Source organism: Camelus dromedarius, chromosome 9 (assembly GCF_036321535.1).
Source record: "Camelus dromedarius isolate mCamDro1 chromosome 9, mCamDro1.pat, whole genome shotgun sequence".
Taxonomy (NCBI): Eukaryota; Metazoa; Chordata; class Mammalia; order Artiodactyla; family Camelidae; genus Camelus; species Camelus dromedarius.
This window is the reverse complement of record NC_087444.1, coordinates 9612011-9635883: the sequence shown is the minus strand read 5'-3', so window position 1 is coordinate 9635883 and position 23873 is coordinate 9612011.

Below are 23873 nucleotides of genomic sequence, written 5' to 3'. Positions count from 1 at the left end.
CTCTTGACTATATGCTATTGAAAAAAAAGAACCTGTGTCAAATACACACATTTCTTTGTTTTCCATAACATGTTATTTGCAATTATTTTACATGTGATTCCTCACTAGACACGCCCGAATCTCAAATGGAACACTTCACAGAATGAGATCTTAAATTTGAAACAGTGCTCTGTTCAGGTTAATTGAGAGCCGCTTCTAAAATTCATGATTTTTTAGTTTTCTCTATAAGGCAGTATATCTATCAGAGATACACACAAGGATTATATACACATGGGACATGATTAAAATGCTATTTATTCTGGGGAAAAAGCTGGAAACAAATGGCCAACAAAGGGGACAACAGGATGGTCAAATAAACCACAGCTCAAATGTACAAAGAATACTATGCTCTTTCATGGACCATCCCTTCTCCTGGGCCCCTGTTTTCATCCTGGGGAATGGTTGCTGGAATAATTCTCTTAATCTCTTCTCCTAACCCTCGTACACACCTCCCTGAGTGGTCAGTTTTGAAAAGAACATGTTCAGTCAAACTTTTCCATCTTTTCTTTGCAAAGCAAGCCTGTCTTCTGAGTGCTTAAGTTCACAGTTCCTTCATGTCATAAACTCATAGGAGCCAGACAGACTTCTGCAGGATCCAGGGGTGAGTACAACCCTCAATTCAGGGTGAAATGCTAAATTTACTTGGTTACCTACCTAGAGCCAGTTTCTCCTATCACGTTATCAGGAATAGAGATAATATTTGATTGCCATCTGCCTACCTTACCCATTTGATCACCTTTCAATTGGTTCTGTCTTTAGAAAGAAAGAGTGGGACTTTTTTTCTTTTTTTTGAATTTTAAACCTTTCAGTCCCTGTGCATCATCAATGAGGAACATTGAGAAGTAGACAAAAGCTGCAATTTAGATACCAAAATCTATCACAAAGATTCTGATTTCTGTTACACATACAGCTTTAGATGTTTATCTTTTTTTGTTTTGTTTTGGTTTGGTTTGGTTTTAGCTTAACAAAACACAGATACACAAAATGACACAAAATATATGTGTAGCTGAATTAATTACTACAAGATCAACACCCTCGTCACCACACCACACAGGTCTTGCCCTGGGCTGGTCAATAGAACTTCACTGGCCACCTTGGAAGTCCTCCAAATGCCCCATCCTTGATTAATCAAAGACCCTTGCCACCCACCAAAATAACTACCATCTTTTATAATATTATTTCCATGAATTTCTTTACATTTATATTGCTCAAATATGCATCCTTGGGCATTAATAATATAGTCTTCCTTATCATCTTAACTTAGTATGTCTGAACTCTTTTATTCGCCTTCAGATTCTCCTTCATTACTTTCTTTTTTATATAGTTTCTCTGTTTATAACCTGAGAATTGTGACCCATAGAACTGGCCACCATCTGGATTTTGTTGATTGTATCCTCATCATGCAGTTCAGCACGTCCCTGTGTCCTCTGAATTAACTCCATACTGGCAGCTAGATCCAGATATTCAAGCAGAGATACAAAGTATTTGTTTTTCTCTCCTTTGAAGTGTGAACAGTTCAATGGTGCTGCTCAATACTTACATCGATCAATTTGTCAGAGTTGTAAAACAGTAAAATGCTATTATTTTGTTTATTAGCCAGAATAATTTTATAAGAAGATGCTTCTCTGTATCTACAATTTGGTCACTTAGTGGTAAAGCCTGTATGGGAAAGGCGAGATAAACACTTTATCCTTCCCTTTTACTTATCCAGTTGTCTAGATAATGAATTAGTTCTTTACTATCTTTCTATCCCAAATTCATGGATTTAATCATATTGAATGTGTTAACTCCACTGCAATTTTTATTCTTACTGAAGTTCAAAATATCCCTCCTACCTTTGGCCAGTGGTAGTGTCTTCAGATTGGTTTCAAAAAGATATTTTAGCATGACTTTAGTGGTCTTTGAGCTTCCTTGCTATCTGATACAGCAAGATTAATATTGCTTTTTATAGATTCCACCTACTAGCCCATTTCTCCAAGAAGCAGTGGTTTTTCTTGATGAGAAAGTATACATAGAGATCAAAATGTAGGCACTTGGGGTTGTTTTATTTAATCAGCTGATCAATTATATCAAACTGGTTTGATCATTGTTTCCAGGCCTTTTACTGTATAGAGCTGGGAAAGATCTGAGTTCAAAGTGACAATTCCAATTCAATACAATTTTTAAATTTAATTTCTCCTGTATTAAATTTCGATTTTTTTTCTCCCACACCAAGAATCCTGGTTATTAAGAACACAGGGGATGACAGAATAAAAATATTCCATAATTCCTCATTTGCTTTACCCCAAATTGCACATATAATAATTTCAGGATAGCAATATTAATAGTATCAATACCAATTATTATTCTGAAACCAGTTATGAATTATTTTTTATAAGATTATCTCATTTGTATGTTTATTTTATACCTATAATGTAAGATCATAGGGCCATTATCTAGTATAATTCATCTGAACCTTCATCCCTGTCTTGCTTCCTTTTGGTTCCACTCCCACAGTATCTACTCAGTGTAAGGCTCTGCCATGGTAGTTACCTCTGGCCAGTCAATCGTGAGAATTGTCTTTAAATCACACAGGCGTGGGCCCCCTGCATTCACCAGCTCTTTGATTAGACCAGTGCCCTCCTAGTTCCAATAGCCACCCTCAACTTGACAGCGGCACTTTTCTGTGTAAACGTTTAGGCTCATTTGGGGTTCTCCTGCCAAACTGTGAATTTCCTTGGAGAGATCTACAAGAGTGATGTGTACTTCTCTCCTCTGCATAGAGGAAAAGAGGGGAGTCCTGCTCGTTCCAGCTAAACAAAAAAAGCTAGAGGGACTGCAGAAAAATCACTTGGAGGCCTTGACATGTATACCCTGGGCTATTGCGGAATCATGGACATATGGCTGTTTCCGAGTCATGGGAAAATCTCAAAAGAGAGAAATTGTCTGTAGCACTTAGGGATCACTGTGAAGGGGCAGAACCACATTGAGAAGATCCTTCTGTCCTTGAAAGGTCTTCAGTTTTCCTTTCCCCATGCCTCACCCTAGATGGCCCAACCACAGCATCAAGAAAGTATGGGAGGATGTGGAAAGAAGAAAAACCACAATAGAGATGCGCCCTTTTATACTGAAGATTCTCAGCCAGAGTCGGGCCCAAGCTGTGAGAGGGTAGAAGGTTTTTTGAAAGGACTAAGAAAGGAAAATTGGGTCCGTCTGGATTCTCAGCACCTAAAATCTAAGACTATTAACTAGAAGAGCAACTAGGAAAATATTCAACTCATTACTTTGATAAAATTTCATATTAATCTTACACTTTGCCTGTAGAAAACTTTGGGGATTTTACCTATATATAATCAAATCCTTTGCAAGCAGTAATAGTTTGTTTTCTCCCTTTCCAGTCCTTGTATGCTTTCATTTCCCTTTCTTCTTTTTTTTTTTTTTTTTTTTTTTTTTTACATTTTTATTGAGTAATAGTCATTTTACAATGTTGTCAAATTCTAGTGTGGAGCACAATTTTTCAGTTATATGTGAACATATATATATTCATTGTTATATTTCTTTTTCGCTATGAGCTACCACAAGATCTTGCATAATTTCCCTGTGCTATACAGTATAATCTTGTTTATCTATTCTGCATTTTAAAATCCCAGTCTGTCCCTTCCCACCCCCCGCCCTCTTGGCAACCACAAGTTTGTATTCTATGTCTATGAGTCTGTTTCTGTTTTGTATTTTTTCTTAGATTCCTCATATGAGTGATCTCATATGGTATTTTTCTTTCTCTTTCTGGCTTACTTCACTTAGAATGACATTCTCCAGGAGCATCCATGTTGCTGCAAATGGCGTTATGTTGTCGGTTTTTGTGGCTGAATAGTATTCCATCATATAAATATACCACTTCTTCTTTATTCAGTCATCTGTTGATGGACATTTAGGCTGCTTCCATGTCTTGGCTATTGTAAATAGTGCTGCTATGAACATTGGGGTGCAGGTGTCATTTTGAAGTAGGGTTCCTTCTGGATATATGCCCAGGAGCGGGATTCCTGGGTCCTATGGGAAGTCTATTCCTAGTCTTTTGAGGAATCTCCATACAGTTTTCCACAATGGCTTTCATTGCTTCTCTCTCCCACTCTTAATAATTTAGATGTCTTCTTTTACAATTTTGTGTTTATTCTTTTTGTAATTCATGACAGTTATCTCCTTTCCAGTTATGAGGTTCTCATTTTTGTAGCATCCTGCTGCTTTTCTATTTAGAGTAGACCTGTCAGTATTTCTTTTAGCATGGGTTTAGTGTTGCTAAACTCTTTCAGTTTTTGCTTGCCAGTGAAGTTCTTTCTCTCTCCTTCTATTCTAAAGGATAGCCTTGCTGGATAGAGTATCCTAGGCTGCATCTTGTTTTCATTCAGGACTTTGAATATATCTTGCCACTCCCTTCTGGCCTGTAGTGTTTGTGTAGAGAAATCAGCTGAGAGCCTTATGGGGGTTCCCTTGTAACTCACTCTTTGTTTTTCTCTTGCTGCCTTTAGGATCATTTCTTTATCCTTGACTCTGGCCATCTTGATTAGGATATGTCTTGGTGTAGGTCTGTTTGGGTTCTTCCTGTTTGGGAACTTCTGAGCCTCCTGTACTTGGATATCTGATTCCTTCTTTAGGTTTGGGAAGTTTTCAGTCATGATTTCTTCAAATACCTTTTCAATCCCTTTTGTTCTTTCCCTTCTGGAACTCCTATTATGCGTAGATTGGCACACTTTATAATATCCCACAGGTCCCTTATATTGTTTTCATTGTTTTTTATTTGTTTTTCTCTCAGCTGTTCTGATTGGGTGCTTTCTGTTGTCCTATCTTCTAGGTCACTTACTCGTTCCTCTACATTATGTAGCCTGCTTTGTATGGACTTTAGGTCCAGCTCTCATCTCAGCAAATGAGTTTAACTAATTCTACTTGGTTCTTCTTTATAGCTTCTATTTCATTTTTGACATATTTTATATCTCTAAACACTATCTCTTTTAGTTCCTTCAGGACTTTGATCACTCCTTTTTTTGAAATCTTGATCTAGTAGGCCATCGGTGTCTATTTCCTTGATCATGTTTTCAGGGGATTTCTCTTGATCTTTTAATTGGGAGTGGTTCCTCTGCTTCTTCATATTGCTCACATCTCTCTGGCACTGTGGCCCCCTCCCAGCACCGTGGTCAGGTGCTGTGTTACTGCCAGGAAGGCAGGTGGCCGCCCGCCCTCTCCCGGCACCAGTCGCTCGGCTGCTCTGTGCAGCTGCCCGCTGTGCTTCGGGTTGGCGCTCCGAAGGTGGGCTCAGAGAAGACCGTGGAATGGCCCCGCCCCTGCTCCGTGCCAAATCTCAGCTCCTTGTTTCTCTTGGCAGCGCTAGTTCTCTGAGGTGCCAGGACAGAAAGATCCTATCTGCTTGGGCTGTGAACAAGTCTCAATCCTGCCCAGGAGGTTGCGGAGCCCCCTAGTGAGGATTCAGGGCCCGGCCCCGCCCCCGCCCGGGCACTGCACACAGGAGGAGGTGGCGGCTGTGGCTGCGCCCCACCTCTTTTCTCACGAGAAGCGCCAGTAATGGCAGCGTGGGTCTGAGGAGACAAAGGCTACGGCACCCCTCCCCCCAGGGCACACCAACCGCATTGCTTTGCTTTTTTCGCAATTTATAGGGAACCTAGGTGGTTCTGCTCCGTATCCCCTCCCAGCCACAGTGGGCAGCCCCCTGCAGTCCCCCGGGGCGGCCTCAGCGCAGCCGCCCGCGTCCTCCACCTGGCTCAGGTGGCCTGCCCTGGCCCCAGCTGCCTGCTCGTGTCTCGGGCTGGGTGTCACAGGGACCCTTTGTGCACGTTTAACTCAGTTCTATCAGTCAAGGGGTGCTCGGGGCAGATCTGAGCTTCGGAGGCTCCCCCTCCATCCCGCTGGCCTCTCTGTTGGAGAGGGGAGACCCAGCGGACGAGCGCCAGTCCTCCTTTGTCGCTCCCTCCCCGCGGGACCAGTCCCGCACTGTTTTGCCTTTTCTTCTTTTTTCCTACCAGATTTTTGGCATCTTTATCTTTCTAAGAGGGCGATGTTCTGTCACAGTTCCACAGGTGCTCTGGTTGGCTGAGTGGGTCCGCAGATGCGAGTTTTGATTTATTTGTGGGAGAGGGTGAGCTACAAGCATCCTTCTGCTCCGCCATCTTGCTTCTCTCTCCTGCATTTCCCTTTCTTGCCTTACTCTGCTAGCCAAAGTCCTCCACATCAATGATTGCCAGAAGTGGTGTTAACTGTCATTCTTACAAGTTTTCTGGTGTCAGGGAAAGCTTTTCAGTAATTTTCCCAGAATGGATGACATTTTCTTAAGGTTTTTTTAAATAAATGATTTATACTGAATTGAGGAAGTTACTTTATAATCCTTCTTTTTTATCAAAGATAGTTGATGGTTTTTATCAAAAATGTATATTACATTTGATCTGATTTTTTTCTATTGATATAGTCATGCATAAATATATATAAAATTAGATAAGTATAGATATAGATTTATATATTCTATGTTTATAATTATCAATCAGTAACTTCATTTCTTCTAAAGTCCTTTTTGGGTTCTAGAAAGAAGGTTATGTTAGACTTATACAGTGACTTGCAGCGTGCTTCTAATCTCTGTAAGAATCTGTTCACTTTTGCAATTATCGTTTTTTTTTTTTTTACTGTGTGTGAAACTTACCAATAAGGTCATTATGGGTCCAGAGTTTTTCTTGTGAGAAGAATTTTGATTATTTTTTTCTATTTTTATGTTGATAGTTAATTCAAGTTTTCTGGTTGTTTTTAATTTGTGAATGGCTTCCTATCTTATTTATTTCTAAGAAAATGTTGACTTTATTTATATTTCATGCATAAGGTTATTTACAGCAAATTTTACTGTAAATATGCATTTACTATATCCTACAACTTTTTACATATAGTATGATTGGTACTCAGCTCAAAATATTTTCTAAAATGTATGTTTTTTTATTAACCAATTGATTAGCAGGTAACTGAAGAAATATCTAGCTTAATTTTCAAATATATAAGATTTTCTGCTTATGTATTTTATGTTGATTTCTAGCTGATAGCATTTTAAACAAAGAACATTCTCAAACTGATTTAAATTCTTTGTTATCAGTTGAGATCTGATGCATGAACAATTTATGATCAGTTTTTGTAACTGTTTTACAAACTCAGCAATACTATATAATCTATGGTTTATTAGTTTCAGTTTATTAATCACATTTTCAAATCTTATATATTGTTACTGATTATGTGTCTGTTTGTTCTATCAATTGTTGAGTGGGGTTATTGAAAAAACTAAAAATAGAACTACCATATCAGCAATCCCACTCTTGGACATACATACTGAAAAGATGAAAACTAATTTGAAAAGATACAGACATCCCAATGTTCATAGAAGCACTATTTACAATAGCCAAGACATGAAAACAACCTAGTGCCCATTAGCAGACAGCCAGTTTAAGAAGGTATGGTGTATATATATACCCTGAAATAAATAATAAATATAGAAATAATTTCATGAGGGTTTGGTTGATAGAAAATTATAAGAATATAAAATGTCTCTGTACTAAAATTATTATTAAAATTCACCATAGAAGAGATGAAGATGTTTTCTTTTTCTTGTATTTATCTAAAGACATCATTAAATTAAAGAATAATTTGTTGAGCAGTCACAATATCCAAAGTAGGATCTAAGAATATAATGGTGCCTACACACATGACGATTACATCTTACTGGGAAAGTCTGATGTTTGATGATAAACCAAAAACTGTTCTAGAACAAACAAATAAGTTAATTGCATATGGAATTCTCATTATAAGGCTCTTTATATTTAATGTTTTCAGCTATGTTACAAGAGTGTATGAAGGGAAACAGAAATACACTTGAGAAGACTTTCTAAATCAACCCTTTCATCTGTCAATATGCAAGAAAATCCCTTTAAGGTCTATTGCCAAGAACTTTATTCCACAGGGAGTACAGCAGAGTTTAATTTCTTAGCAAGACCATTCACAAGCTTAATAAATCTTTAGAATCCCAGTCTCAGTAATCAGAATCATGCTCTAATATATCAATATCACATCACGGGAAAATGAAATTTTACTCCTTTTTACCTTGATGTCTAACTGTTCCTGCGGTTGACTATTTCAGAACTTTCCTTTTTCTTAAAGTTTATTTCACAGCTTTTTTATTTGTGGATTTTGGTGACCATGTTAGGTTTATATTTTAACACAAATGTCTTTGAAAGGCGTATGAAGATTGTTAAGAATGATTCAGTATATGATGATCAATTTTTATTCACATTTTATTAATATTGAAAACCAAACTTCAATCTTATGACCTACGTTGGACTAACTTTAATTTAACCCAAGAAAAAGCAGTCCATGTTCACAACGTGTGATGTGTGATACTGACTGCTGTAATATACACAAAACCATATTCATCTGGTAAAAAAAAAAAACTTTATAAACGTATATATTAATAGAAAAAAATACAAGTCTATAAATTTTCTCCTGAAAATAGCTTCTAATTTTTGAGAAACTTTGAAGATCTCCATGTGCATAACTGCAGCAAGCATTTGGTACTTTTATGTGTTACTATTACCATGTTAGTAATTTCTTTGAAAAAAATTTCTGAACTGATTGTCAGTAGTCTTTTAACATAGGAATAAATTATAGTGTTTGGCATTGATTTGCAGATCATTGTTCATGGCAAATCACTGTCAAGTGTAATGGACTTTGTAGACAGCCATAAAAAGCAAGGCTTCCTCTCATCATGGGTTCAGAACATAGTATCGTCCAACAATACAGACCTCGTTGTGGAGATAAGTGATATATCCTTCATGAGATCTCCCATAGTGCTCTCTTCACATGTGGTGATTTCTGACTGGTGTAGCAGGATTCTGATTTGTGGAGCCATTAGCACCTTTTCCCTAAGGACAGCACATTCCCATTCCTTGAAGTTAAGTGAGTGCCTGATGTTTAGATTTTGGTAGTATAGATATGAGAAAAACAAAAAAATTTGTCTGTGAAAACATTATTATATGAGTTTTAAAAACATGCTTCTTTTTCTTTTTGTGGAAATTCTATTCCTTCTCACCATTAAAAAAAAAAAATTGATATATACAAGAACTCCAGAATTTCACTTCTGAAATTAAACAGAAACTCAGATTTCTAAAATTTGGGTTGTAAATTACCAAACATAATAGCTTCCTCCTAACTCAGCTCAAAATAAATCATAGCCTAGTAAAAATGTCAATATTGACTATGTTAACCTTTATCTGATTATTTGATGAATAAAAGTAGTCTCCCTTGACATTGCAGTAAGTAGATTTTTCTTAAAGTTTGTTTAGGAAAAATACAAAGTTAAAGAGATATTGGCAGCATTACTTTGTAATATTAGAATCAAATCATTTTATAATAACTTGCAATATAACTGATTTTCATATAGTATTTAAAAACTCAAACACTCATGATTTAAAGTAAATCAAACCTATAATTCAAAGAAACTTCTCACCTCTAAAGATTCAAACAAACAATAATATTAACAAACCTAAGTTAGGTAATATATTATCCTCTTCATTATCTGATTGCCTAAAGTGAATTTTCTCTTTTCCTAAAGTTGTAGAATGTTCTGAGTGGAAAAAGAAACACAGAACTATAAACATTATTTGGCTTAAATATTAAAACGACTAATAGTAAGGAGTTCAACAATGTAAAGCATTCTTAGTTTATAATACAAGATATTTACCACTTTTATTCTCACAATCTGGCAAAGCTGTCATTATTCATCACATTGAGATTACTGTGACTAATATTTCCATAGCTTTCTCAAAGTTACTAGCTAGAAAGGAGTGACTTTTAAAATATTTTAGGCTTCTTTGGCCAATCCATTAGAATATATCTCTGCCCTGTCGCTCACCCAAGGTTAAACATCCTCTAGTGGTGGTCGACACTAATGGGAAGGGCACATCTTAACCCACGCTTTGCCATCCCCTCTCAACTGCAATAGTCAGTGTAGTGTCATCTGCTTTGTCAAGAGAACTTCCACTTCTATGAACTCCTTATTCTCATGCTCTTCATTTATAGTAATTCAAGTTCCTTTCGCCTACTTCCAGTTTTAGAAACTACAGTTTCAAGTCCTGGATAGAGTCTAAAGGATGCCTAGCCCGCTAAGCTGGCTAAAGCAGAATTCCTGTCACCCCTAACAGTTACTGTTATCTCTATTCAAAACATTTCCTACTATCACAAATACAAGTTTTACATTGTATGACTCCTTACCCCACCAATATCTAAAGGAGTTAGGGATCTCAAAAACAAAAACCAAAAGTAAAACAAAACTCCGGGACAGTAGTTGAAGACCAGTATGAAGATTTCCACAGAAAATGTCACTTGTTTCTAGTTTCAAATACATCCTTAAAAATCCTAAAAAACAGGAATAGGAAGGCTCTTACTTGGATTGGTCAGCCCTTTTGCCCTAGACTCCAGCTAGCCTACTAGAAGAACTGGCTTAACTAGCATTTTCCTATGACAATCTCACAAGCCAGGTATCAATAACCTTTGCCTATGTTGCTTAAATTTAGAACAGAGTTATAAGTTACAAATGCTCAGGACCAAACTTGAATTGTGGTTTGGAAACCATAAGGCTCCAGCATTACCACAGAAGGGAGAATCCTGCATGAGTTCTAGTTTAGATAAAAAAAAAAAAGTCTAAGTATATCTTGGAAAGATTACTCCAGGAAAAAATCAGTCACCTACCTAGTGGCCTGTAATATACCACACCCTTTCACAGCAGTGGAGTGAATACAGAAGCATGCCTCTAGGCTGCACAGTGGATTGTCTGTATCTTAACCTAGTGATCTCTAGCATCTCGCCGGTTTTGAGGCTTTAGTGTCATCCTAAGGAATAGGCATATCTAGATTATTTTAGGTAACCGCCGGTGGAGAAATATTTTCAGTGAAACCTGTATTAAATTGATAAGACCTCTAAGCAGTTCCAGAATTCAACCACCAGTTCGAAAGTTCCCCAGGGTGCAAATTAACACAAGCCCCCAAATGCCTCTGTGGTCGTATATTCCAACCTCAAATATCAATATTAACCTTTTTAATACAGTCCTTGGCATTTTCTTTCATAATCTGAGATGAGGTGAATTTAAAAAATTAGAAATGTACAAATTCACTCCAATATGAAAAATTAATTTGAGAGTAAGGTAGGAGAGAAGCTTGTAATATTCATATCTGATTGAGGGGAGCACTGATAGTATGATAAGAAATCACTACAAATATAATGAAATGGCCATTCGAAAGATACCAATATATTGCTTTTCAGTGTAACTTTCTAAAAATCACTTTCTATTCTACTATGCATCAATTTCATTATATTGCGTGGCATGTTAAATCACTTACACATATTAAACATATTAAACATCAATTTCTAGAATACCTACTCTCAATTGCCACACTTCACATAGAGGCAGATAAGCTGTTAAAATTCACTGAGCATGACTTTATAATTAACAATATTTACAACTGATTTTGAAAGCTATGGAGAACACCTAAAGTTGCTATAACAGTATTATAAGTTTTCATGTTCACTACTTACAGAAAACAGTGCATTATTCTGAAATCAAATAGAATGAACAGCAAGCTGCAAGTCATTCATAATGCAGAGAGAAATGGGATTGGCATGCACTATGGAAGACACACCTGTTAAGATACACATGGACAATACTAATTAATCTGATGAATTACACTTGCTAAAGACAAATGTTCTTTGTTAAGTTTAAGCTAAAACAATCTCTTAAGGACAAGAGAGAAATAACTTCACATTTAGATTCATCATGAAAAAGATTAATTCAATCTTTCAATCTAAGAGAGCTTAAAATGTCTGTTACACTTTTACATCATTAAATGCAGAATGAAAAACAATTGAACTAGATGGCTGCAGAATCATATATGTAATAAGTGGATCTTCTGGATTCCTGATGTAGGCACCAGAAGAAACAGGGTAAACTGATATGTGCTGTGAAAGACAGATCCAAGGTATTAACTGTTGGCAGCAGTGACATCACTTTTAATCACATTCTATTAGCTGTATCTTAGTTGCACAGCTATTTCTAAATGCAGAGGATCTGGGAAATGTAGTTACCTGGGTGCCCAGGAGGAAGAAAAGGTAGGTTTAGTGGAGAGCTAGATCATCTATCCCACAGGTACCTAACTTTTATGGGTTTTAGTGTCTTCACCCTCTAATAGAGATAATAACTCTTCTATATACTGCTCAAATAAAAGTTCAGAGGAAATGTATGTTAAAGGCCTTGCCTATTTGCTTCACAAAATACAGAGTAAATGTAAAATCTTAAACCCCCTTCTGTGCACAGGAGGTAGACAAGATGTTTCAGTCAGTGTGCACAATGTAAGCTGAAGCACTTAATGAATACCACATTCTGTTAGCTCTGAGCCACCGAAATTAAGAAGGAGTTAAGCATGGTGAAATAAAAGGCAGGCAGAGAAAGTAAGCTACTGAAACAACGAGATCCCCTGGAGATACCAAGTTGCTGAGGTGTAAGCTTGATTTCTAGAAAACCAGAGGAGAACTGTAGGAAACAGAGTCAATGTGGCAAGTGTCATGGCAACCTAGCTGAACCGTAAGGGCAAGAAGTCATACCCACCAGGCTCCCATTTGCCCTGTTTCAGAATGTGACTTAAAAGACTACACATAAACAGGTACTTAGAGTTCTCCAGACCTTCATTAATTAAAATGAAGTATCAGATGATCATTGAATTATCGATCAAATCAAATTTATACACAATCAGTAGAGAGAATTTGGTTTTTGACTAGGAAACTGTGTTTATATTTTTTAGATACTGAATTAGCTGAAGAAACTGTTTAATTAAGGGTACTGTCTTATCTCGTTTCTGTGGTGAGGGGGTGGGTGAAGGGACAATTAACCCCAGTTGGCAGTATTCTGTCTGCTTCTTTTGAGACTGTCAGATCAGCAGTTGCTGAATGGAGATTGTGAAGGATGGGTAACAGAAAACAATGAACAAAGGAAGTCTCTCAGAAAGGGATAGAATGCAGAAAGAGGCTGCCAATTCTCAGAGTCAAAATTGAGACCAACTGAAATGGGAGAAAGTAAAAGAAAGCCTCAAGAAGACTTTAGGAAAACCTTGACACAGGCTTTCAATGTAGCTCCTAGATTTGCACACTGAAATGGAGAATGGAGGAGAGTGAAGCCACAGAAGACACCACCAGGAGAGGGTTCCATTTCCCCAAACTCCAGAGAGAACAAAGGTAGTTTGGGGTAGTTCTGATTACCAGAAAGCTCTAAAACTCAAAGATTTCCACAGGGAGGTGGAATCTCAAATTGGCAGCTCCATGCTGGATTCAGCTTTCAGACACATTTTGTTTGGCTCAGAGTATTTTAATTTGGGAATATTTCACATAACAATCCAGATCTGTGGCGTATCTTGAAAAACAGGATATCTGACAAGAGTCACTCTGCATTTCTCCACAAGATCACTTAATTATAGACAACAACAGCTGAACTATCTAGACACAGACTAAGGTTTCATGTTTAATTACATTTCTTATCCCTTCCTATATTACATCAGATATGGTTTAGTCATTACCCAGTGCCCCTGGAAGCACTTAAATTTGTGACCTCTGCTATTAAAACTCCTATAAGCTTGGCAATAGACCAACCACTGGGGCTCAATACACTACTTCAAAAATTGCATACTTCTTTGAGTCGTGCATCACAGCATGTAGGAGTAGACTGAAACCACCATGGACCAGAACAGCAGATCCAATCAGACAGCCTCCGCTTCTTAGATACCATGATTTTTCATGGCTGAACACATGATCAAAGCAAAGCATATCACCATTATTTTTCAGGGTTTGTCATAAGCGTTAGGATGGATCAAACTGCTTTTCTTCAAATTATCATTAAGTTCTAAAGGTGATACATTCTTGGACCATTCTGAGAATAAAACGAAATAGAACCAGAAGATCCCAAGAAATGCCAGGTTAATCCCTTGAATTGAACCATTCTTGACTAATGTGAACCAATAAATTTTGTTTTGTTTTTGTTTTGTTTATTTGTTTATAAGTGGTGTTAGTTGAGTTTCTCTCACCTGCAATAAAAATAATCAAAATAATTCCTGTATAATTTCAGCATCAAGTGTGATGAAATTCCAGATGGATGGGGTTCAGACTGCATGTAAGAATCCTTCAATCTCATCCAAAAAATGCCTCTGGCTATTAGAGAGCAGGTATCTAAAGATATTGTTTCAGACGTGGGACAACCAAGCTCCTGACGGATTATGTCCAATGCCTTAAATAATCTTAATTGACTTGCTAGTATATGGTAATGGGGAATATGACTTCTTAGTTGTGGTTGGGAAAGTGGAAAAGTTGAGCTTTTCATCCTCACTGAGTTTGCTTGATGGTCAATGACTCCAACGGAAAACATAATGAAGTGTTATGTTGTAGTACAATTCAACATCCTGGGAGCATACCTGTCAACAGGCAGCCAGGTTAACTACCCTGGAGCATGAATACATTTCTTACTTCAGTGTAGCGGTTCTAAGAAGGTGACAGGCACATTCATGCCTCTGTTTTCATACTGAGGTTTATTAAATTTAAAATGCTGGAGTGTAGAGTGAGGTTTGAAAAAGAGATGTTGATGTTTTACTGAAAAGTTCCTTCCATAAACCCTGTATACTTTCCAAACCACAGGCTTTGTAAGCACTTTGAAATACTGAGTTACTAGAAAAAAAATCAAACTGATACCATTTGAAGACCTCATTATCCCTCCATATCATATCTTTGGGCTATGAAAGGGAGCCAAGTCATCTCTGTGCTCCCTGCCAAGAAGACATAGGCATTACCCTAAGTTACATGCAATGTGAGAACGGAGCATTTCTAGTGTTTGTGTAGAGAGCATAGTATCCTTAAGGAATTCCTTTAAATATCTTTTCACTCCTGGAAGCAGAAACAGTGATGCAGAGGGACCAGTCTACGGCAGTCAAAAATACAGGTCTAAGAATTCCACTCAAACCCCTGGCAATAATGTGTTGAGTGCTGAATGCTGGAGGGAACCACTGTGTTCTTAAGAGGTTGAGGCGAAAAAAACAGAATAGCATTCTTAAGCCCTGCCCTTTCCTAAGAGTATATGTGTGGAAGCTCAGTAACAGGTAGGAAAATAGGAAATTTAAAAAAAAATTATTTGGGCCAAAAAATTAATGGGATGCAGAGAGATGAACTAGCTGTTTCTAAGCATACAGGCTACATGCATTCTGATACCTTTGCCTACAGATGCAGAGAAGAGCCCAAAGCAAGAAGATGGTAGAAAATTGTTAGAAGAGCGTGCCTATTCAGAAAAAACCATATTGGATGTTTAGCAATTTTCAGGTGTTCTTCGAGGTTCCAGAGATACATAGTCCCTGCGCGCTTACGTATTTCATGAATTCCTTTTGTATGGCATGGTAGAAAGTAAAGTTTGGAAAAGAGGGAGCAATAGTTTAAGGGCAGACATGATAGGTAATGAAAAAAACCCCAAATCTCCCACATGGCATTACCCAGAATTGACGGCTATCAGCAGAGTAAAGTTAGGCATTGTTTTTTTTCCAGGGGTTTAAGCAGGTAATGAGTGGTCAGTCTGAGATTTTCACGGGTAGAGGGTCATTTCATTCGATGCTTGGAGGAGCAAAGTCATGGGCTGATAGTAAATACTGAAAGCAGATAATTACATAGAAACAGTAAGTGTCAGCAAGCCAAAGTCTGAGATGTGGAACAAAGTATCCAGAAATGGGGCACTCTCTGAAGTGCTTAGAAAGAAACATTTAGGTTTTTCAGTGTGACTTTTCAATTCTGCATAATAGCATCTAGTTTTTGCTTTCTTTTACCTCATTTGTAGGTTCATGCCATGTAACAACAAGAAAAACAAGACCACTACAAAAATTTTTCTTGTAGTCTTAGAGTCTACTGTATCACCGACATTAAAGAAGTACATTGTTGGAATAATCTAATAACCTAGCTTTTATTTGTTCATTCAAAAACATTGATTAAGCACCTAAGAGATGCTTAGGTGTTAGCTGCTGCAGGTAAAATTATGAACAAAATATCCAATGAGTAATCTCTGAAGGTCCCTACTACTCACACTTTTAAAGCTACTTTCTAAATATTTCAGAAATTTAGGGCCTCAGGGCCTCCGTTCATTTGCTTTTATAACCTAGATATTTTTGAAGATCTCTGTCACTCAAAAACCAATAGAAGAAAAGCAACAATTAGAAGGAGCAAAGCCAAATGTCAATCCCGTATCAAAGGAAATAAGAGCGAGATGAACCATAAACTATGAAAAGTGTTAGCTGGTAGGTCAGCTGAGGTAGGAAGCTGTTTATCTATTACTCCATAGTATCTAGATTTTTTATGAATATGACCCCAGACTCAAATTGCTTGGACAAGAGACATGATAATGATGAAGAGGATTACACAGTAAAATGCTAACCAGTTTGACAGGTATCCTCACAATAGTCACAGAAAGAAACAGAAACAAATGCTTTTGCGAGGCTGAGTTTCACTTAATCCACAGCAATGTTTATAAAGTCAATCTAAACTTTTAGAATCTTTAAAGGTATTAAAGTCAGCTTTCGACATTGCTGTTCTGCTTAGTAAATTACTAGTGAGGATACTAGTGACAGTCATTCTTTTAAGTGCATTTCTATTAGGAAAAGTCAGTCTCTTGATATTTTTAATTGCAAATAATTGTTCACAATCAATTCTGTTTCTACATTGTCGTATGTGGGAATGGAATTCCTAATTAAGTTCCCTATGAGTTTGAGGGTGTAGCTCTCTTTTAAAAATACTTCTGTCTTGTTTTTTAAGAAATTTTTTGCACTTTTTATTCATGATTGGATATCCTTTCTTGTAGGTTAGTAAGATAATACATGCATGTGATAAAGACTCCAAATTCCATAAAAGAATATACAATGAAAAAATAAGCCCCAATTGATCTCATCCCGACAATTCTCAGTCCTGATCCCCAGAGAAAATCTTAATAATCTAGTTCTTGGATATCTACACTTTTATATGATCCTCAAAAATACATTTAGGAAATTATTTTGCATCAGGCTTTAATAAACCTCTTGAACTTGGAGAAAATGAGTCATATACTTAGCCACCGGAAATACGTAATAACAAAGCAATATGAAACACCAAAAATATCTAAGTTTTTCTAAATGATAATATGTTCTTGTAAATCCATTGCTTTCATTGTTTTCCTGCTTATTTGATGTTTTGTGTGTCAAGTGGTTTGAATGCACAATTTTCTCCAAAGAACTTGTATGTCTGTGTGTGTGTGACTGTGTGGCAAGGTGGTGGTGGTGGTGGGTTACCTGAAGTATTTTTGCTTATATTACTACAATTGGCTGACTCAGAGCAGAAGCAATGTGGACTGACAAAGATCTGAATTTGGATCACTGACCAAATGATGCCAGAAAAAAAGGAACAGATAGATGATAGGGTTGCTTCGGATTAGAGACTGAGATGACCTATGTTGAGACTGAGATGACCCACGTTTATCTAATCAAGCCACTAAAGAATGGTTCCCTTTGGTAAAGTGCCTAGTGCAGTCTATTTTTATGGCTCAAGAGATGGTACTTCTAACCACTTCACTTAATAAACTGTTTCACAATCTGTCTGATTTAATCATTTGGATATTGCTTCTCTGATTGTCATCCTAACATTTTCTTCGCTTAATTTTATCAGATTTCCTCCACTTTTACTCTTTTATCGCATTATTCCAGAGAAATATGACTGGCAGGCTTTAATGGATGTATCTTGATGTATACCTTTAATTTGGGGCATTAAAATGATTAGGAAATTAAAACCATACGATCATTTCTTACCTGTCTCATTAACTAGCTAAAATATTCCTATTATGATTTCACGTTGGTCCCATGAGTAATGATATAAGGAAGAACTCATTATGTTATGGAAAAAAAACCCTACACATTTATTAGATTTATACCTAGGGGTCAAAGTCCATTGCAATGTTATCCCTGATTAATATTATTTTACTTCCCTGAGTTGCAATTATGCTTTGCATAATGGGTGATCAGGATTCAGTACAATAAAAGAGTCATGAAGGTCATGGTTGAACAAGTGGAATGTGGTGAGTAATAGCTCTGAGGTCTAGAGTGGTATTTAATATAGACTCCATTATTTTCCTAATGTATGTACCTTTCTTTTTATCTAGAAATTAGGACATAACTAATGCGCAGTGACATCATGCTTCTTTTATCAAATGAAAGTCCCAGACCTTTGCATGGCAGGCTGAAAGAGAAGCAGCACAAGGTTTCACTGCTGATACATAAACCTCTGTGTAAGGAAAAGTTCAATTTTCATTTGAGCAAAAAAATGGATCATAAAATACACACATCTTTGTAATCCCACCTGGATACTCTGTTTCACTGATCAGCAGAACACAGTTTTGTCTTTTTGTAAACATGTGTAACTTTCAGTCCACATATGGAAAAGAGCCTTGAAGAACTCATATTCACATTTGTTGTTTGTAATTTGGTTATTTATTGCCACTTCAGGAACATTTCTCCCCTCCAAGGAAGCAGATGAAAACAGTTAGAGGACATATGGGAGCACTGGGTCCACAAGGCACAGCTCTTTTCTTTTGTGGTTTGAGTTATTACACTCTTAGAAAATGGGTTGTAATCATTTAAAGCAATTAAAATAACGTATGATTTAATTATTGGACAACAGATAATTTAGATAAAGACTGTGTCAGGATATAATACTGCCAAAAATAAATCTAACCCTATAAGGCATAGAATGGAGGTAGGATTTCTAGAAAACATTCCACAAGAAATCTCCCTGTAGAATCGTAAGGAAGAACAAGCGCTCGCTTTCCCAAGTCCTTTCTATCTGGAGTTACTGGTGTCTTCCAAGCGCACTTTTAAATTTACTATATGCTCAGCCAGTCCAGATATAGTTAGAAAATAAATGGGCAACTTTAGATTCAGTGACTAACAGGGCAAGGATTTTATTATACCTCTCTTTCCTATCTTGAAATCACTCCTATTTTTCTTTATCCAGAAATTTAGTTCCTGCTATGGTCTGAATGTTTGTGTTGCCCTCAAATTCGTATGTTGAAATCCTAATGCTCAAGGTGAAGTGATAAAATAGAAGTTTAATGTCCTTTCAAAAGAGGCTCAGGAGAGCTCCTCTGCCCCTTCCATCATGTGAGAATACAAGAAGTCTGTGACCCAGAAGGGGAGCCTCACCTGACCATGCTGGCACCCTGATCTTGAACTTTTAGCCTCTAGAACTATGAGAAATAGATTTACATTGTTTATAAGATACCCAGTCTGGGGTGTATTGTTACAGCAGCCGGAATGCGCTAAGACAGTTCCTGTGGGTGGCAACTCGGAAGTCAAACTCAGTCCTCGCGGCAACAACACAGATGCCCGTGAAGGCACTTTCGAACCTTCCATCTGGAGTGTTAAATCTTGCTCCCTGTACCTCTAGTCACAGGCATCCTTCTAAAGAATAAAAAGACCGTCTGAAAAAAAATAGGTAATTTTTCACCTTTTCTTTAGAGCATTATTTTCCAGAGCTATTGCCTACCACATTGGACAACTTTGGCTTTCTGTAACTAGCGAAAATGCACCTGAACTTGCTGTCCCCATTTGGGTGTTTTCACTAGAAGTCTCTGCTGTCCCTCAGGCACCTGCAGCTGATTAATTTCCTTCCATTCTCTCCTGTCTGGGATGGCCAGCTTGTCATATCGGGGTTCTCTCCCAGGATAACTATCATACTTTTCTCCTGACATTGAGATGGAGGTTAGTGCTCTGTTTTCATTTAGCAAGTATTTTGCATGTCAAGTGCTTAGGATTTCTCCAAGAGCAAAACGTGAGGGAGGTCCCTAATACACTATTGGTTATTGTTCAATGTCAGTGAAAATTGATTTGAATGGACATGAGTTTCTTACCAAACTGAAAATCTCGGAATGGGCAGAAGCTATCGCCAGGCTGTATGTAATGTATTGTCCACACTGGGATCCTTTTGAGAGTGAAAGGAAGAGGGACAAATATTAAGCTTACAAGAGGCCCAGGACACCAAGCATAAATCTGGCAAAATTAATTTATAATGACTGGCGATTATGTTTCCAGTGCCAGAATTAAAGAATGCATTATTGTGCACATTTATTTATCACTCCACTAAATGACCACAATATACTAGACAGTCTGCTAGACCCTCAGGCTACATGGAAATTATGGAAGACATATTTTTTTCGTTCATGCACCTTGTAATCTAATAGTGAAAGCAACTGAACAATGTTAAACATGAAGAGGACTGCAAAACAAATGGAAAAATACGATAGGAAAGTAAAAGTAGGGATGGAGCCTAACTGGGAACCAGACAAAGAAACTTGGGAAAGGGATGTAACAAAGTTGAAATCTTAAAAATGAGCAGAATTTAACTTGGTAGCAGGTAAAGAAAAATGTATTTAAAGAAAAAAGAAAAAAAAAAGTAAAGCTGCCAAGATGGCTTTAACATTCCCCTCAGTGTGACTAAACTTTAGACATGCTTCTTCCTGATCTGGACCCCTGAACTTTTCTTAGAGCGTTTACTTTAGAAAATATAATTGCAAGTTCTTTCTCTACCCCTATGACATGTAAATATTATCCCAGCTTCCTGTTAATTTTACAAACCAGGAATGTCTTTCTCAAGCACCTGGGAGCTATCCTTTTGAAATGCAACCATCAAGGAGATGGCACCACTATCTCTCAGTCTCTGTGGGAGGGCAGGAGCCTAATCTAGATAAGAGATAATTAACAAACCCAGATTGCCCCCCATGCAATGTTCTCTAGCACTTTTCCATTAGTTCACCCCAGTTTTAAAATTCTTCTGCCTTTTGTTTCAGTGGAATTGAGTTCAATCTCTCTCTCCTACAGCAATGGTCTTGAATAGTCTTCCTTGACTGTTTCACTCTATCCCACGCAGTGTTTCTTTTACAAAACTCAGCCAAAAATGGACAACATGATGCTTTTGAGGAACAGAAGGATGACCAGTATGGCTAAAGTGTGGAGAATTTAAAGAAGTGATTAGTAGTTTTTATGTTATTGGAGAGAGCAGAGCAACTTTCAGTTAGTGATATTCTGTAGAGAAAATGACTGATTGTGATTTTTCAAAATCAAACTTCAATAACCTAAGCCCTAAACATCTGGTCCTGATGAATTCTCTTTAATGCCAGGTTCCTCCAAACCACTGTTTACATTTTAGCCACTAGCTCAAAAACATAATTGAATTCTATATATCATAGGCTATGCTCATCACCACATTAGAATGTAAAAAAAAAAAAAAAAAAGAAAAAGAAATGCTAATCTGACTTTCAGAACTTCACATTAACGTAAGCTATTTATATAGCAATATTCAGAATGTACCTTCCATGAGAGACTTAGAAGACAGATATTCAAGCTGAGATTGTTAATTTCAATGTTTCTGGAACTCATAGCTTCCCTACTTGTTAAGCCTTTTCAGTCATTAGTCTCCTCTACAACCTCTTCCTATTTAGTTATTTTTTGATTATTCTGTATTTTCATAGTTGTATAATTGGCTCAGCCCCATAGAAGCTAATGAGAGGTTTCTTAGAGCAAGTGCTATCAATAACTCATAACATCATTTTGACATTATCCACTAATAAGTTCACCTATAAGACATGAAACTCAGGAAAAATCTCATCAAATTTTATACTGGAACATGACAATGGAGAATTAACCAAGATTATGAGCTTTTGGAGCACAGAGGTTACTCTTTAATGTCTTTGATTTTCCCCTCAACATACTTCCTATATTGTTTTACATTTAACTAATTATAGAAGGAGACTGAAAATGGATCACTGTTTTTAACTTTCTCTTTAGCATTAAGGAGTGACTCATCAGATAACCTCTACTGGGGACTCTTCCCTGAGACCCCATAGAAGCAGGTGTTCTTACTTAATCTTTATGTGGTTCTCTATCACTAGTGCTGACTGTTTTCTGCACAACAGTCACTTGTCGGTATACATTTATTTATTTTTCCTGCCTAATACCCATTTTCTTCACTAGAAAACCAGCTCAGTAGAGCTGAGGAGCAAATCCTTTGGCTCATCAGCATGCCCAACAGTCTTCCTGGATTTAGAGATGTTCAATAAAATGTCTTGAATGGAGAATCAATCAGTCACCTCCAACATATATTCCTTCTATATTCTCCAAACATGAAAGTAGCTATGAAAGTTTTTAACATGCAAATATAAGTGGATGAATATAATTTAAAATGTCTACATATATGCATATATAATAAAAAGAAAAATGAGAATTTAGAGCCATTAAGCCATCATTAGCACAGTATACAAAAATATGTCTACTTCTTTTATTACTTATTAATATTCTACTGACCAGAAGAGTTAAAACTAATTTTTGAATGCATTTTAACTGAAATCTGAGTTACAGCTCACAAGTAAATTTAATCTGCTTTTGCACGCCAGCCAAAATTGGGGAAAATTTCAGCATTAGAAGATAAAGAAAAAGTTATCAAAATAATAGGCACTGAGACATTAGTGCTTGAAAATGCAGAAGTAACTAGACTAATGGAAGACATTGATTCCGCTCCAAATGAAGCACTAAATTACTGAAAAATAAGAAACTAAAGAAAATCTTGGCAGAACAATTGAAAGCTGGTTACAGAAACTTGACCCAGAACCATAATCCTAACTCAGTTTCATCATGCCCAAAAAATGAAAAAAAAAGTTAATAATAGGATACAAACACCAATACTCATAATGTTACTACTAATAGTTATACTGAAAGTAATAGCTCACTTATGTTGATTACTTCCTATGTTAGAGTCAGCGTAAGACTTATTATGCATTAGTTTACTTATCACTTAACAACTATGGGGTAGGTGCTATCATCATCAATATGTTACAAAAAAGGAAGTTGAGGCACAAAGATAACTTGCCAAAGTTCTCACGGGTAGTAATTGGAGGGCCAAAGTTAAACCTAGTTAATCCAATTCCTCTCAGGCTGAAATGGTGTTAAAAATATATTCCAACCAGCCCTTCAGATGAAGATCTGCTAGGAGGATATAGATAAAAATGTGGGGGAAAAAAAGAAAATTGATTTTCAAAAAAATATACTTTTTGTTCCAACAATGAGTTTTTAGGTACAACACAAAATACATGATCTAGGAAAGAAAACTTAGATAAGTTGAACTTTATTCAAAGTAAAAACCCCTGTCCTGTGAGAGATACTATTAAGAAAAGAGAAAAGAAAAGCTATAGACAGAGAGAAAATATTTGCAAAACACATATAAACTAGAGGAATTCTATCCAAAATATACAAAGAACCCATAAACTTCAATAAAAAAGTAAAAACAATCCAATTAAAAATGAGCAAAAGATCTGAATAGACACATCACCAAACAAGATATACAGATAGTACAGAAGCTTAAGAAAAGATGTTCAACACAGTTTATCATTAGGAAATTGCAAAATAAAGCAATAATGAGATACCATTGCACACCTATTAAAATGGATTCACCAGACACCAGGATGTAAGGCAACAGGAATAGGAACTGTCATTCATTATTGGTGGGAAAGCAAAATGGTATAGCCACTTTAGGGGACACTTTGGCAGTCACTTTAAAAACTAAATATATTCTTACCATAAAATCCAGCAACTGGGGTCCTGGATATTACCCAATTGATTTGAAAACGTATGGCTGTACAAAAATTTGCACATGAATGTATACAGAACCTACATTCACAGTTGCCAAAACCTGAA